General features: G+C 39.9%; 1 long non-coding RNA gene across 5 annotated transcripts; it reads left to right on the top strand.

Annotated features, from left to right (window-relative positions):
* Nucleotides 1-3,998: 3,998 nt before the first annotated feature.
* On the top strand, nt 3,999-13,804 carry LOC125308701. 5 transcript variants are annotated; one of them, XR_007195941.1, is made up of 9 exons: nt 3,999-4,289; nt 4,841-4,885; nt 5,039-5,165; nt 5,263-5,299; nt 11,560-11,676; nt 11,820-11,919; nt 12,930-13,007; nt 13,126-13,258; nt 13,632-13,804. It is a non-coding gene; the product is annotated as an uncharacterized LOC125308701 (long non-coding RNA). The 5 variants fall into 5 exon arrangements; XR_007195942.1 differs by having other exon boundaries at nt 11,820-11,950; nt 13,126-13,209; XR_007195938.1 differs by having other exon boundaries at nt 11,820-11,950.
* The last annotated feature ends 2,912 nt before the right edge of the window (nt 13,805-16,716 follow it).

The raw sequence follows: 16,716 nt of genomic DNA, 5'->3' as shown, positions 1-16,716 counted from the left end.
AACGGACGGTTAAGCAGGTTTTAAATGCTATTATTTCATATTTGTTTTAAATGAAAAGCCTGTAGCAGCTCAATGGAAAAAAGGAACATGGGGAAGTTGTTGTGGACAAAGTTGACCATGTCTCTGATGTAGCCTGGTCCAGAGCCATATAAAGGTAGAGTTGCGACAATGGGTGTTCAAAATTCGTTAAGGTCACGTGGTTCATGTAAACTTCAAATAGTTCCCGGAAGTGATTGACAATGGATTAGAATCCATTAAATAGTCTACTGTTTACTGAGACAGAGGCACGATTTTGGGTAATTGACAGTCAATAAATGCATTATACAATATTTATAACACAGTGTAATTATTGTGTAAACTATGTAGTTATCCTACCATTACAACAATATTAAATTAAATTCCAGACCTTATATCTTAGCCTGCTATATTTAAGGTGACATTTTTTCCGCCCTTTTACGTATGTGTCACTTAATTTTAAATTTCTGTTCAAAATCAAGACGGGAGATTCTTTAGAAAACACAATTGCACCCACCTCATAAGTGACATCTAAATTATCGCTATATAAATGACCTCGTACAGTGACTTGAAAAGCTGTAAACAGTGTTTTTGAGACTGCATGTAGCCTACAAAAGCGCATGGAGCTCCTGTGGAATTTTGATTTTGCAACGAGAAACTGTAACACAGCTAGTCTAACATTAACTTGTTTGAGTTTTCTACCCCGAGTTTCCTCTGGTAGTCACTGATATGAGCTAATGAGCGAATTACCTGTAGCCAAGCCTAGCCTGTCGTAGCGGGAGAATAAAAAAAAGTTTAAACGTTTTTTAACATCTCCAGTGTAATGGTGGGCATGCTAAGTTAACCGTAGCATTACCTATTCAGTAACCCCATGGTAATGCGAGTGATCATAATAAAATATAAAACGTGACATGTAAGTCCTTTGATAAATAACCAGGCTATGAACTCATAAACATGAACAGAGCATTTTGTCATCGTTTGTCATTCACCGTGCTGTGAACAGCATTAAGATGCTAGGCTAAAGAGCTTGAGATTCAGACAGTGAGAATGGTTGTGCATCGTGTCAGAAAATAGCAATTTGATCAGTGATCATGCATCATCAGCGCAAGCTTGGTTTAAAACTTTCTGGGGATGGGAATTTTACACGATCCTTCATCACTGGGCTAGTGTGCCCTGCTGTGTTAATATGACCGTAATGATGCTAACAGCTACAGCTCCCTCAAATCTAGGTTCTCTCATGCATAGGCTAGCTTTTGCCAATGAAAATGAATGCAAAATAACTATACTACTTAAACGGCACCGAAAATCAAAAAATCCAGTGGAAACTAGATGGCAGAAGTGTGTAGGCCAATCTGGCCAGCAGCTTTTTCTACTTTGTCACCTACAGAGTTTGACAGGTACGATCTTTCAAAACGCCATGTTATTTCCCATTGACATTTGACGACCGAAGGTTGGATGGATACGGAAGTTAGGAGGCGGGACTTATTCTGGAGAGGTCTATTAATTGTTAACTTCCGGGAACTCTTTGAGGCTTCTATGAGCCGCCATTGTTGGAAAAAAATGGAACATTAGCGTCAATGGAGTTGTCGCAACTCTACCTTAATTAACGTTTTTCTTGTGACGTATTCTAGGTTCTATAGCTTTGTTTACATCCAGCTGGTAGGCAAGGGACAAGTTGAACCCATTGAACATCGTTGTCTGCAGCTGCCTCTCAGTAGGCTACATCTCTGTATTTCAGCAATGTCAACATTTCAGGCATCAATAAAGGTGATGATGAAAAGTTATCCCATTGTTCAATATTTGATAGCCTGTCACAGGAACGTTGTTTCGCTAAAATCGCCCTGATTTGGTGCATTGATCTGTATCGATAACGTTATAGGAGAACCTGCATGTAGCCTAATGGTAGCCTAACTTTTTTTTCTCTGTTCAAAACTCGGTTTACACGAAGACGATAGACTTTCTTAGAAGCTGTGAAATTTGACCAGAAAGGAACATGTCTTCCTTCTAAAAGCTGACACAAAATCAAACAATATTTGATAATTTAACTTCAACTGAACAGCGACAGGTTTTGGTAGGCAGTAGACTCAGCAGACGTTAAAACGGTAGCCTACTGTTAGAGCCAGCGTCAGTCACATTAATGGCGTTAGTCATGAATCCTGTAACATATTATATCATATAACAGCGATGGCTTATTCGAAGACGATCTGCATGGATATATAACCACCCAGAAAAACTCAGAATGTGAGTGATAAAGTTCATTAATTGTATGAAACTTTTTATTAGTTATCCATTGCAGCATCGCCTATATTAGGCTGCTATGCTAGCTCAGCCTTTAAATATGTTGTTATTTTGGTCATGTGGACTTGATTAAAGATAATTCATAAACTGCTTATTTCTTACATGACTGAAGCAGTACCCTAGGTTCAACAGTGGTGTTTGGGGTTGCTGTGTTAAGTTGTTGTGTGTGATCGCTAAACAATTAGGATCAAATCAGTTTATTTTGACATACGGGAGTTAGCCTAAGTGACCTGTAACGTTAGCCTATAGCACATAAGCCTATTCTGTTTTCATTTATTAGCATTTGTTGTGATTATATAATCAAATGACACTCATGATAACTTGAAATAGAAGGACAGAAGATAGGTGATTGATGTCCACAAGCACGAATTTCACGAGACAAATTAGAACAAACTGTTCCGGTAAAAATAATCTTGCCATGTTTAAAATGCTGCACTTTTTCCCTTCATAGCCTATCTCTGGCAATTCATTTTAAGATGACTGTAGATAGTTGTATTTTAGCCTACGTCTTCGTAGACAGTAGGCTACACCATTAGGCTATCTTGAGAATAAAAGACTTCACAGCTGCTAACATTCATCCTCCACAACCATGAGGATAGGTAGGCTAACGGTCGTTCGTCGCCTTTTTGCTTCTTATTGTAAAACCAACTGTTAGGGCCTACACAAGTGGTCGGCATCCCGGTCAATATTGGATATTAATAGTAGCCTATGCAACCCGACTGTTGTAGGCTTGCCTACCACTCTCTGCAGTGCCTTGCCTACCATTCTTGCCTACCACTCTAGTTGTAAACAAACGGTCACATGACATTATGACGTAGGTGCAAAACCTTAATATGGCTCTGGCCTGGTCTACCGCTCGACTGTGATGTCACAATGAAATAAATTACTCAAGGTTCTTCCCAGAATTATTTCATTCAGTTGACAACACATTGAGTACAGGGAAGCCCATTTAGCCAAATCTGAAAATGCTTTCATGTGGTCAGGTTCAGACATATAAGGAGTGAGGTAGGTAAAACTGCAGCTAGTTCTAAGCTTAGCTCACTTGTTATTGCTGAGAATTATTTATTCATTAAAGAGGGTAATAATAATGATTAAGGGTTTTGAAATCCTGCGCTGCTCAGTTAGCTCCTGTGTTCACTTATATTTTTAACACATCATTGGCTCAAGAGACAGTTCCCACTTGCCTCAAGCAGTCTGTTATTGTTCCAGTAACGAAAAACAAAAGTCCATCATGTCTGAATGACTACCGCCCAGTAGCCCTGACGTCTCCAGTGATGAAGTGTTTTGAGAAGCTTGTGAAAAACATTATCTGCTCATCCCTCCCTGCCTCCTTCGACCCCCTGCAATTTGCTTACAGAGCCAACAGGTCTACAGAGGATGCCATCTCAAACCTTATGCACACCACCTTAACTCACCTGGAGGAGGGGAATGGGAATTATGTGAGGATGCTGTTCATTGACTTTAGTTCAGCATTCAACACGATAGTACCTCTCACCTTGGTCACAAAGATGAAGGCCTTAGGACTGAACACCACCCTGTGTCACTGGATATTTGACTTTCTCACCAACCGTTCACAAGTGGTTAGAGTGGGGGGTCTGTCGTCTGACACATTAACCATCAGCACTGGTGCTCCCCAAGGCTGTGTTTTGAGTCCACTGCTGTACAACATCTACACACATGACTGCAAAGCCAACAGTAGTCATACCTCCATCATCAAGTTTGCAGATGACACAGTAATCTTGGGCCTGATTAGTAACAGCAATGAACTCTACTTGGAGTACTTCAATGAGCTCTACTTGGATCAGGTTGATGAGGTGGCACAGTGGTGTCACTCTAACATCTTGACACTGAATGTCAATAAAACCAAAGAAATGGTAGTGAATTACAGAAGGCAGCAGGAGAACTACAGTTACACCCCACTAATGATCAGCGGGCAACCTGTAGAGAGAGTCACATACAGTACTCTGCTTGCAATAGTAAGTCCCTTCACCATACTTGCAGTACACTGCTCCCCCCCAATACACAGCACATTGTCTCATGAGGAAGCTTCTCCAACACACATATTGCACACTGCCCTCTCCCCACATACACAGCACACTATCCCACCTCCCCTGTCATCCCCCCAACACACACACCAAGACCCCTGCAAGTTGGGTTAGCCCCTTGAGCTGTGGATCTGCCCAAGGTTTCTTCCTTGGTAAGAGAGTTTTTACTTGCCCCTGTTGCTCTTGGGTGCTCCTTGTTGGTGCCCCAATCCCAATCCTCCCCACCTTTTTTATGCAGCCCTTGCCACTTAATCTACAGTACTAAACCCCTCTTCTACTGCACTTTTACCCCCCATAAATGCACAAATAGGCTGACACCAGACATAATTTCACTGCATTTCTTACTTCCAGTAACTATATGCATGTGACAATAAACTTCCTTGTATCCTTGTATAATAATAATAATAATATGATTAAGAATAACAATACATTTTATTTATAAAGCGCCTTTCATTAATAAAAAGCTTGTTATTTGTACCTAGAAAATGGTGAATTCCAGTGAAAGACTAGTTGCTGAAATGATGGCGGTAAGACTTAACCCATATTCTCTTTTTCAACAAAAAATGTAGCCTAGCCTGTGTGTTGTAATATCAAAATGTAGCCTAGCCTATGTTTTGTGATATCAAAATGAATTTGTAACCTCTATAACCTGGAACATAAATCTGTATTGTTCTGTATAGCAGCTCCACTGACACCTCCCTCACCCTCTGCGGAGCAAGATAAGGTGAAAGGTCACCCAGTGATATCTGCCGTGAGGCTGCCAGAGGGTTTATCAGTCTGTGACTACATAAAGGACATGGACAAAGAGTATGCATCTCTCTTACATTGGCCTTACCTGAACTAGTATTTTATTATGATTTCGTCTGCAAAAACACTAAAATGGCATATTGTACATCTTCTGTAGGCAATGGACAGCTATTTCTCAAGGAACCATTGGTCCTGTGAGTGACTGATCTATACATCCTTTTCAAATTTGTTACCACAGATAATTTTACATACCTAGAAATGCCATTACAAGGAATGACCAGTGCATGAAAATGCAACAAATGCAATGTAAATAGTTAAAATGTGTTGCTAAGGTAGACATGGTGGCTGCTAACATAAATAAAGTGGTTGCTATGAAAGTTGCTGGGGTAATTATGTTGGTGGCTATGGCAGTTGCTAGGTTGACATGATAGTGGTTGTTTGGTTGTTGCCAGGGTGATTGATATGGTTGTTAAGGTGTTGCTAGGGTAAACATGATGGTTGCTATGCTAAATAATAAAATAAATTGGTTGCTATGCTGGTTGCTATAATGGTTGCTATGGCGGTTGCTATGTTTACCGTAAGGTAGTGGTTGCTAGGGTAATTAAGATGATTTCTAGGGTGTTGCTAGAGTAATCATTGTGGTTACTATGCTATTTAAAGTGGTTGCTATTCTGGTTGCTAGGTTGACATCATGATAGTGGTTTCTAGGTTGACATTAAGATAGCAATTGTTAGGTTGTTGTTAGGGTAATTAAGACGGTTGCTAGGATGTTACTAGAGCAGTGTTTCCCAAAGTGTGGTCAGGGGACCACTGTGTTGTTAGGGTGTTGCTAGGGTAAACATGATGGTTGCTATGCTAAATAAAGTGGTTGCTATGATGGTTGCTATTGCAGTTGCTGTTTACAGTAAAGTAGTGGTTGCTAGGGTAATTAAGATTATTGCTAGGGGGTTTTCTAGGGTAATCATAGTGATTACTATGCTATTTATGGTGGTTGCTATTCTGGTTGCTAGGTTGACATTATGATAGTGGTTGTTAGGTTGTTGTTAGGGTAATTAAGACGGTTGCTAGGGTGTTGCTAGACCAGTGTTTCTCAAAGTTTGGTCAGGGGAACACTGGTGGTCCGCAAGCTATCCCAAGTGGTCCGCGAGCAGACATGATAACATATAATGTAGGTGAGTTGTTTGCAATATTGAACAAACTTATATGTAAATCCATACAGTTCTGCAACACTGCCTATATAAGCTATGCCAGTTTAAATCATATGAATCATGTGACACAATAAGCAAAGTGCAAAGACAATAAGCAAGGTGGTTCATTGAGTAGGCCTATTGTGTAATATGCTGTTGAAGTAGGTCTACTCTTTTATTTGAGCTAGGTGGTCTGTGAGTTTTCTTTTAATTAAAAAAATATAGCAGCCACGTCCTTTAGAAGACCTATGTTATGTAAGGGATAATGTATAGAACGTCGGTCATTTCTGGGAAAATAAGTCCCGACAGGGCGAACCGGACCCCGACGCGCAGCGGTGGGGTCTTGTTCCACCCTGAAGGGACCTATTTTCACAGTAATGACCGGCGTTCTATACATTATCCCGCTTATTATACGGCTACTTGCCAAAACGAAATAATAAACTCCCCACGATATGACTTTAGCCTACATAGCCTAGCCTATTTGTTACCGTTCATCGTGGCATTTGCTGAGAAACAAATAGTTTGTTTCAACAACACACGCTGCTGAACTTGAATCAAACATTCTTTAGAACACAGCTGATCAACCGTCTGCTTTCACATTTGAATGAAGTTCCAGTCCTTGCGTAGTGATATGAAAGACGTATCAGAAGCACAAAACCCGTTGCCATTGACAGCGGTAATTATATGTTTGCAGCGGTAATTACATGAATTTATTTACCGCTAGAACTTTGGGAAATCCTATTCAAGTCAATGGAGCGTTCTACTAGCATTGTGAAGAGCCGTATAATAAAAAGTTTGAATGAACTTTGTAGTTATACAACCCCTCACACCAGCACAATTTTCATGCACTGTAATTAGTTTCAGAGGCCAACAGGTCATGCAGACAAAATTGATTTATTGTCCTTGTTCAAAATAGGTCACAAGGGTCAAGCTCTTCAAAGTATGCAGGAGTATAGTACAGGTTGTGTCCCTGATAGTTAGGCTGATAAGCATAACAATTGTGCATTTTATGACTAAAGCATCACCATATAATCTTCACTCCCTAAGGTTTAATTTCAAACGTGGAGCCACTTCAGATCTGACCTCTGGGGCTAGATATTTGCTGTATACTATACACATCTTTGAGGAGTAAAATATTTTTACAAGTCATTCCAGAATTCTACTGTGAAGATCTAGAACTTACACTAACTGCCATTCAAACTGGTTGATTGAGTTCATTATGACAGTATCAAATGGAACCTTTAACTGGCAACATTCTTATCACATACAAATGTGATTTATTTTTTCAACTTTAGGCCTATTACTGCTATGCCTATAGATCAGTGTTTCTCAAACTTTTTCAGACCAAGGACCACTTAATCAATAAAAAAGCCTCACGGACCACCTAGCTAAAAATAAATAAATAAATTAGACCTACTTCAATAGTAAATTACACAATAGGCCTACTCACTGAACCACTTTGATTGTATTATTGTGTCAGAGAATTCATATGATTTAAACTGGCATGGCTTACATAGGCAGTGTTGCAGAAATGTTTGGATTTACATACAAGTTGGTTCAATATTGCAAACAACTCATCTATATTATATTTTACCACGTCTGCTCGCGGACCACTTGGGCTAGCTTGCGGACCACCAGTGGTCCCCGGACCACAATTTGAGAAACACTGCTATTGATAGATAAATACACAGTGGAATGGTAGATAGTAAATAATATGATAAAGAGCAATTTAACTAGATGTACCGCATAGCGGTACAAAATATGACCGCCGCTCAGTCCTGTACATCCGTTCCGCGAAAATAAATCACACTTCAATTTGTCTCCATATTTTACTCCATCCCCACTCTTGAAACTTTTTTGTGTATGCTTGTTTGGCATGCCTGAGTGTGTGTGTCGGCTGCACAGAAAGTAGCCTACTGGTGCTGAAAAGGTGAATAGATTGTAGAATAGCCAAAGAAGATGTAGCATTGTTATAAAACCTTTAAAATCTCTAAACAATCACAAGTAGGGCAGTTCATCACAGTTCATCCATTGCAACTGGATTGATGAAAGGTCACTTACACCTGTAGGCTACATTGTATTTGGGAAAAGCAAAAGGTATCAGCATAATGTTATTTATTTATTTATTTTTTATGTATTTATAAACAAAAACATCTCTGTCAGTTCCATGCCGTTTTCAACAGCTATCAAAAACAAAGGTCATTTTGGATAGATGGATTTTTGTGAATGTTTCTTCTTCTACATAAGATTTTAGTCATCTTTAGTTCATGTAATACTTTATTGTCAATGCACAAATTAAGTAACAGTAGTCTGAAACGTCATTGTTAATGCACAAATTAAGTAACAGTAGTCTGAAAATGCTGTTTTACATCTAACCAGTGGTGCAAATAACTGACATGTCCAAATGGGCCTTGATGAAATGTTAAGCTAGACTGTTCATACACATTTTAACGGGCCAAAGTTAAAGAGCTTTTGTCCGTTATTGTTCGTGCAAATATAGGCTGATTCATGTTCCCTTGCATTGTGTAACTGAGGTCCATGGCTAGTCTGGCTTTCATCAGACCAAGCTTTTAAGAAATCAAAAAATAAATAGCGGGCAGATCAGGCTGGGGTTGGTGGTGGTCCCCGGGGACGAAATGAAATTTTTCCGTAAAAGTCTAGTGGGGCTACATACCCACCAAATTTCAGATATCCTGGTTCGGTGTCCCGGGTATCAATGACCAAAAATTCAGGAAGTAGATGACGGGAAAAATTCTTGAATTGTGTGCATGTGTGCGTGTACAAGTTTATGTTTATGTGTGTGGGTGTGTGTGTGTGTGTATGTGCGTGCTTGTGTGTTTGCCTGCGTATGTGTGTTTGTGCATGTGCATGCATGCGTACATATGTCTACTGTGTGAGTATGTGTCATACGTATGATTACTGTAAATGTATGTGTGTGCGTGTGTATCTGTTTATGCACATGTGTGCACATGGAATGGGTTAACATGGCCCCTTGAGATCAACATACAAAAAAAAATGGTCCTCCTAAACCCTACGGTTTTCGAGATATTCACAGAAAACTGTGTCTGCCCTACCCTCCTTTCGGGGGGTCCAGTCCAGCGGGGGGGCTACAGATCAAAACGAAAAATGACGGTTCCATGCTATCCATGTGGGGGTACATGCCCACCAAGTTTTGTGTACCCTGGTCTTTCAGTGTCCCGGGAGTCCTTGTTGGTGTACGTCACTAAATGTACACATAAATTATTTTATTGTAAGGCCCCCCATGAACGAAAGTACACAAAACTTGGCATGCATTCGGAGGGTGTCATAATGATCCTACACTTTTCAGTTTTGACCTTGTCAGCCAGAGATATTGTGATGAAAACACCTAATTTTTTGCTTTTTAATTTTTAACTAGGTGGCGCTATACATGAAATAAGTGGTAATGGGATGGGTTGACATGCCCCCTTAAGACCAAGACCTTCGGGGGGTGCAGTCCAGCGGGGGGGCTACAGATCAAAACGAAAAACGATGGTTCCATGCTATCCATGTGGGGTTACATGCCCACCAAGTTTAATTGTACCCGGTCTTTCAGTGTCCCGGAATCATTGGCCGGAAATTTGGGCATGCAAAAAAGAAGAAAAAATCTGACTAAACCTATATGACCGCCGCTTCGCTGCGCGGCGGTCATAATAAGGAACCCCTTTCAAAAGAATACACAAGTATTTGTCTCAACAATGTTTTCCTTTTTTAATCTCATGTCTCTATTGGCTGTGTATGTCCAGGCTAACAGTCTCCTGAGCAAGAGCAAAGATCAGTGCACTTGAGGGCAGCCTGTTTGCACCTGCAACACATAGTACACCCTTTTTGCAGCCACAATGGATCAGTTCATAACAACCATGGGAGGCCTCTAGAAGAGTGGTCTAGAATGCTGCCATCCTGTCTCATCCTTCACCCATACTTTGGCCTATAGGACACTGACTGGATCTGCTCCCTTGATCAAGATATTCTATCCCTAACCACTCACTGCACTGTAAAAAAGTATTTCCCTTGGTGTTATCTTAACTTCTATTCTTTTGTCAAGTTGAGTATGATTCACCACTATTGTTCAAATAACTTAGCAATCGGTGTTATTGTCCCATAAACTAGTGGCACAGTTGATACAAAGCAGTTACGGATTACGGGTAAATGCTACTTTCCTGTTTATAATGTTTCTTTTTTCTCATTACTGTTTATTTCGGCTTTTTTGAATTTGTATGAGGTAGAACAACCGATAAGCAATTGGTTTCAGTCATACCTCACCAACAGAAAGCAGTTTGTAACACTTGGTCCACATCAGTCCCCCAAGTCCCCTGTCACTCGTGGTGTCCCCCAGGGTTCTGTACTTGGGCCCCTCCTCTTTCTCATATACATCCTCCCTCTTGGCCAGATTATTCGCAGCCACGGTCTCAACTTCCACTGCTATGCAGATGACATCCAACTTTATCTTACCACTCCCACTCCCTCTGACCCCCCACCACGCTCCCTCACTGAATGCCTCTCTGACTTAAAATTATGGATGCAAAACAATTTTCTCAAGCTCAACACAGACAAAACCGAAATTCTGCTGATTGGCCCTAAAAGCATCCTCACCAAATCTCCCCATCTCACTCTCAACATTGATGGCTCATCTGTCCACTCCACCCCTGTTGTTAAAAACCTTGGCATTCAGCTTGACTCCACCCTTAGCTTTGATACTCATATCAAATCACTCACTAAGATTGCTTTTTTCCACCTCTGTAACATTGCACGCCTCCGACCCTTCCTCTCTGCTAGTGATGCACAGACTTTGGTTCACTCTTTCAGTATGTCCCGTTTAGATTACTGCAACTCACTTTTCCTTGGTCTCCCCACTAAAACCCTTCAAAGACTACAATATATTCAAAACTCTGCAGCTAGGCTCCTCACCCATACCAGACGATCAGCACACATCACCCCCATTGGCTACCAGTTCTGTCCCGATCAAATACAAAGTACTACTACTCACTTTCAAAGCCCTCCACAACTTTGCTCCCCCCTACATCTGCGACCTCCTGACCCCTTACACTCCTTCCCGCTCACTCAGATCCTCTGACCAAAACGGCAAAATGTTCATTTCATAGCCCTCATTTGGTTGTACCTGACTTGTGCCAAGGCATGTGTTCATTTAAGATGCATGTGAGGGCAGTAGTGCTTCAGTGATGGTCTTTTCATGTTATGTGTATTTTGCAATTTATTAATTTTAATTTCCCTCTGTTCCCTGTTTGCAGGCAGTGAGTTGTGAGGACTGCTTCCCTGAGAACACTGAGTGCATTCTGGAATATTCCAAATGTGTGCCACTTCCATACAAAAGAAGTTCCAATCCCGCAAGAGAGTTCACTCACCAGGTAGACAGACAGACACACACACACACACACACACACACGTAGAATAGCAAATAACATTATAATATGTGTGCATGTATTTGTGTCTGTTACTGTGTTTAGTTTATCCCCTTTTTTCATGTGTCTGTTTGTTGTTATGACTGTAGTGGGCTTCATCAACAGACCAGGGCAAAGTCGGTCTGTCCCGCTACTACAACATGCTACTTGACTATGTCTGGAAGTCATGGCTGCTGCCCTCAACATGCTGTGTTTGTGTGTTTTCAATGAGGGCTATGGGGTATGTCACTGTGCACACTCTAATTTGTTTGACAAATGTGCAATGTAATGCATTAATACAGAAACTAATCATCATTTTAGTAGCTTTTTATAATTGGGCTTATTCGCAAACACCGCCACGGCCATATTGTTGATATGACATTCCAGTTCTATAGACTATTCTATGTGACAATCGCCTGTATCGCGTAGATTTGAGCTGAGCAGAGCACATAGCCTATGGCTTCATCTCGTCAATATAAGTAGATAAACGTATGGACCCATATCTAATAAACTCAATAGCATTAAGTAAAGATCCGTCATTATTGTCAGCTGTAACTTACCCCGATATTTATTTATAGCCTATTGTCTTGTTCATACATCGGTACACGTCACAGCTGAAGGAGACAAGGCAAGGTTGGCGAACTTATATTTGTTCCACCAACGACATCGTCTAACATTGCCATGATCGCAGAGAATAAAGTTGCATCTCATTGGACTGCAATTGTATCTTGCGTTTGCCTGTTGCTCACAACATGCAGCCAAGGACTTTGCTAAAGTAGTTTAAAGTGGTTAGCCAGTCATCGTTTTTGTCTGATACAAGAGGACCTATGATGCAACTAACTATATGGTCTGGAGGCAGAAGGGCTAACATATTTCTCTGTAACATTTCCAAAATCCAAGTGAACAAAACACTATACAAATCAGAAGTATCTACTGATATCTTTCTCCACTGAGTTAGTTCCTACTATTTGCCACTTGCCGTGCCACTAAGACGAGCTGAGAAAGCCTATAGGCTACTGTAAACGTTGGCTAACATTGCCTACCTAGCAATGCTATCTTAGCAAATGCAATATGTCCAAAGGTAATCTACGGTAGGCGGCTACATCACATGAAGTTTAGCCATGTTTACCATTATGTTGGTGGTAATGTAAATAACGTGTTGAATATATGCCAAACTGAGCATAATCATAATTTTGTTAAATCTTATTTTCTATTGACAGAAACTGAAACCCTCACAAATAAAGTCACAAATCAAGAATTAACATTGATGGTGATGGTGGCAAGGGTGCCTTCATAAGGTAATTATCATTTTTGTTTGTACACCTGATTGACTTACCAACTTATTTTGTAATGCTTTGATTTATATCTTAATCAACAATAACATAATGTATAGCAATTGCTGTTTTATTTTTTTAGGTGCCATCCAGCAAGTCCCAGCCTGGAGCCAGAGGCTGGCACTGCACGTCAGATGGGGGAGGATCTATGTTAGGCATCAGAAAGGTGATTTAAGCAAGAAGGAAAGAGCTTCTGCAGACAGTGTTGCAATTAGGTATGATACTTTTGGAAATTGATCTTAATGCCTTAATTTAAAAAAATGAGGAAAAATCCAGCCTTTAAGTACAACAATTTTCTTTGTGAATGAATAATGTATCGTAAATAAATAAGTGTTCCTTAAAGGTTTGATTTTTCCTCATTTTTTTTTAATTACGACATTAAGATCAGATGATTTTTAAATGTATGTGTATGCTAAGGTTATGTTAACTTATGAGCACAACTGTAATACATATCTCCATTACTTCTAACTATTGCACCTGGCTTCTAGGCTGCTATTGTGGGTTTGCTTTTATTTGTCACACAAGCTGAGTTAATTATATTCATGGACAGGGTCAATTGTAACATATGCTTTCTTTCTCTTTTCACAGACACCTGACTTTTACTGAGTCCCTTTTCTGGTTTGTTTTGGATGAACTAGAGTGGTGGGCACAGAAATGTTGTCGATGGGTCAAACATTCACACACTCACACAACCACACTTGTGGATTTGTGAAGCAAAAAATCATCTTTGCATATAATCTGTTGCACATTGAATATGCTTAATAAATGTTGTCTTCTTGACTTGTACATCATATTTGCGTATATATTTTTGTATTACAAACCAGTTTGGTTAAAACAATGCATAGCAAAGGGCATTTGTCATGTTCACTTAAGCAAGAGTTAGGAAAACGTACATTTTCAAGGCAACCAGGTTACTTTTGTGGAAAAGTTAGATCAACTTCATAAAGCTTGTTGTATTGAGTAAAATGTTTGGTCAATACAAATTCAAAATACTAGTCAGTACGACTTCTATGTTTTTAAGTTAATGACGACTTGAGTTGACTCAACTCAACTAGGTTAGTTGACATGATGCATAATTTAAGTTGCATCCACTAAATAGAATGTTGTGTCAACAATGACTCCTTAGTTGATGGAACAGGTCATATTTGTCAGATCAACTAGCCATCTCAAGTTGACACAACTTATTTGCCTCATTTAGTTAACTTTTTGTATTATTTTCAATTAACTCAAAATTCCAAGGCAACCAGGTTACACACGTTTTTAAGTTGAATCAACTAATATTTTTTTACAGTGTAGTTATGTATTTTATTTTAAGATTAAATTTAAGGATTGATATGTGATCTCTTTAAGACTCGGGCTGTGGCATTCTGAGAACAAACGTCCGGTAATTGGTTCAAGTCAACAAATTTATTTCAACTAACGATCATATTTTGAAACAACATGTAAAGTAACTTTCATACCTTTTTTGACAAGAGGTAAACTTTTGTTGACTTGACTAAGTAAGGGAAGTTAATTTAAAATAAATGTTATTGTCAAATTAACTCAAAAACGTAAGGCAGCAGGGTAACACACCTTTTTAAGGTAAATGGGCATATTATTTTTTACAGTGCATGTGGTCTTCTGTTGAGCGTCTGTTGTGTCGACCAGCCATAAATGCTAGGTCAAATTCAAGACTCTTTTCCTCAGTGGTTCCTCATTGGTGGAATGAGTGCTCTCCGTTCCTGTGATGGTTTTGGGTCTTTCAAGAGGGATCTAAAGATAATATCTGTTCAACATGCACTTAATTTATTAAAGCTTTCTTATGCGTTATGGTTTGTATATTATAGTATTTATTTATTTTTATTATGACCGCCGCACAGCGAAGCGGCGGTCATATAGGTTTAGTCAGATTTTTTTTTTTTTTTTTTTATGCCCAAATTTCCGTCAATGATTCCCGGGACACTGAAAGACCGGGTACACGAAACTTGGTGGACATGTAACCCCACATGGATAGCATGGAACCATCGTTTTCGTTTTTGATCTGTAGCCCCTCCGCTGAATTGGACCCCCCGAAAGGAGGGTAGGGCAGACACAGTTTTCTGTGAATATCTCGAAAACCGTAGGGTTTAGGAGGACCATTTTTTTTTTGTATGTTGATCTCAAGGGGCCATGTCAACCCATTCCATAACCACTCATTTCATGTATAGCGCCACCTAGTTAAACACAAAAAAGTAAAATGAGGTGGTGTAATTGAAGGTATCTGTGACCTAACATAGTCAAAACTGCACAAAAAATGGAAGTGTATCATTATGACACCCTATGTATCTTTTGTGACCCACAATAACATAATTTAAAATACACCTGTAGGTGGCAAAGTTTTCTGTATGGTCTTAAGGTGGGCATGTCAACCCATCCCATTACCACTTATTTCATGTATAGCGCCACCTAGTTAAAAAAAAAAAAAAAATGAAAATGAGGTTTTTCATCTCAATATCTCTGGCTGACAAGGTCAAAACTGCACGAAATTAAAAGAGTAGGATCATTATGACACCCTCTGAATGCATGCCAAGTTTTGTGTACTTTCGTTCATGGGGGGCCTTACAATAAAATAATTTATGTGTACATTTAGTGACGTACACCAACAAGGATTCCCGGGACACTGAAAGACCGGGGTACACAAAACTTGGTGAGCATGTACCCCCACATGGATAGCATGGAACCGTCATTTTTCGTTTTCATCTGCAGCCCCCCCGCTGGACTGGACCCCCCCGAAAGGAGGGTAGGGCAGACACAGTTCTCTGTGAATCTTTTATGGTATGTTGGTCTCAAGGGCCCACATCAACCTGGCTCATAATCACTCATTTGTGATTTGCCCCGGTAAAAAATGAAAATCAGTAGGATTAAAAGAAAGCCAAAATAAATATTCATCATCATCATCATGGCTGCATTTTCAGTATTGGCGAAGTAGTCGTTTGTCCACTAGATGGCGCATCGTTGCAGTGAGACGTAATTTTGTTGGAAGTTAAAAGTGGGTTGGAAAAACAATGGACGCTTCATACAAGGACTGTAATTTACCGCAGCGAACATCTAATAAGGATAGGACGATGTTCACATGAAGTGTAATTCCCATTTCTTCTTGAAGCGAAATAAATCTAAGGATGTTTCTCCGGACATGCTTGGTTTTACTGCAGGCACGTTAATCTTGTAATATCAATAAGGACCTAGGTAATGTTACCGTTAGCGCGTTGGTTGAGTGATGGAGGCATTTGATTGATTGCATTTGTAGAAAACTATAAATGCGGTTATACCAAGCAAATTGATAGCAGCACTGTTTGTATCTTTCGACTGTCATTTATTGCACGTGCTACAAAATCATTCTGTGCAATGGAAGATTTACCAACGTTACACCGGTCTGATACAGTTTTGCCTATACATGCGTGAGACTGAGACGCCTGTTTATTTTGTTTTAAGTCGCGTGCAGGGTGTGAGAGGGGAATCGATGTGCTTTGATTACAGCTTGGTAGTTGTAGTCTGTGAAATTAAAAAGCACGTGTGTGTGAAGTATCCAAACAATGACACCTTCATTTCATTATGGCTGCTTTAGCAAAACACCTTAAGCTACTGTGTAGTGGGTCCCATTTAGAAGTGGCTACTTCATTCGCGCTTTCCTTGACTCATGGAGCTGCGTGAATGT

The sequence above is a fragment of the Alosa alosa genome, chromosome 15 (assembly GCF_017589495.1).
Source record: "Alosa alosa isolate M-15738 ecotype Scorff River chromosome 15, AALO_Geno_1.1, whole genome shotgun sequence".
NCBI lineage: Eukaryota > Metazoa > Chordata > Actinopteri > Clupeiformes > Clupeidae > Alosa > Alosa alosa.
Note: the sequence above shows the minus strand (reverse complement) of the source record. Positions and strands in the feature narration are given on the sequence as shown.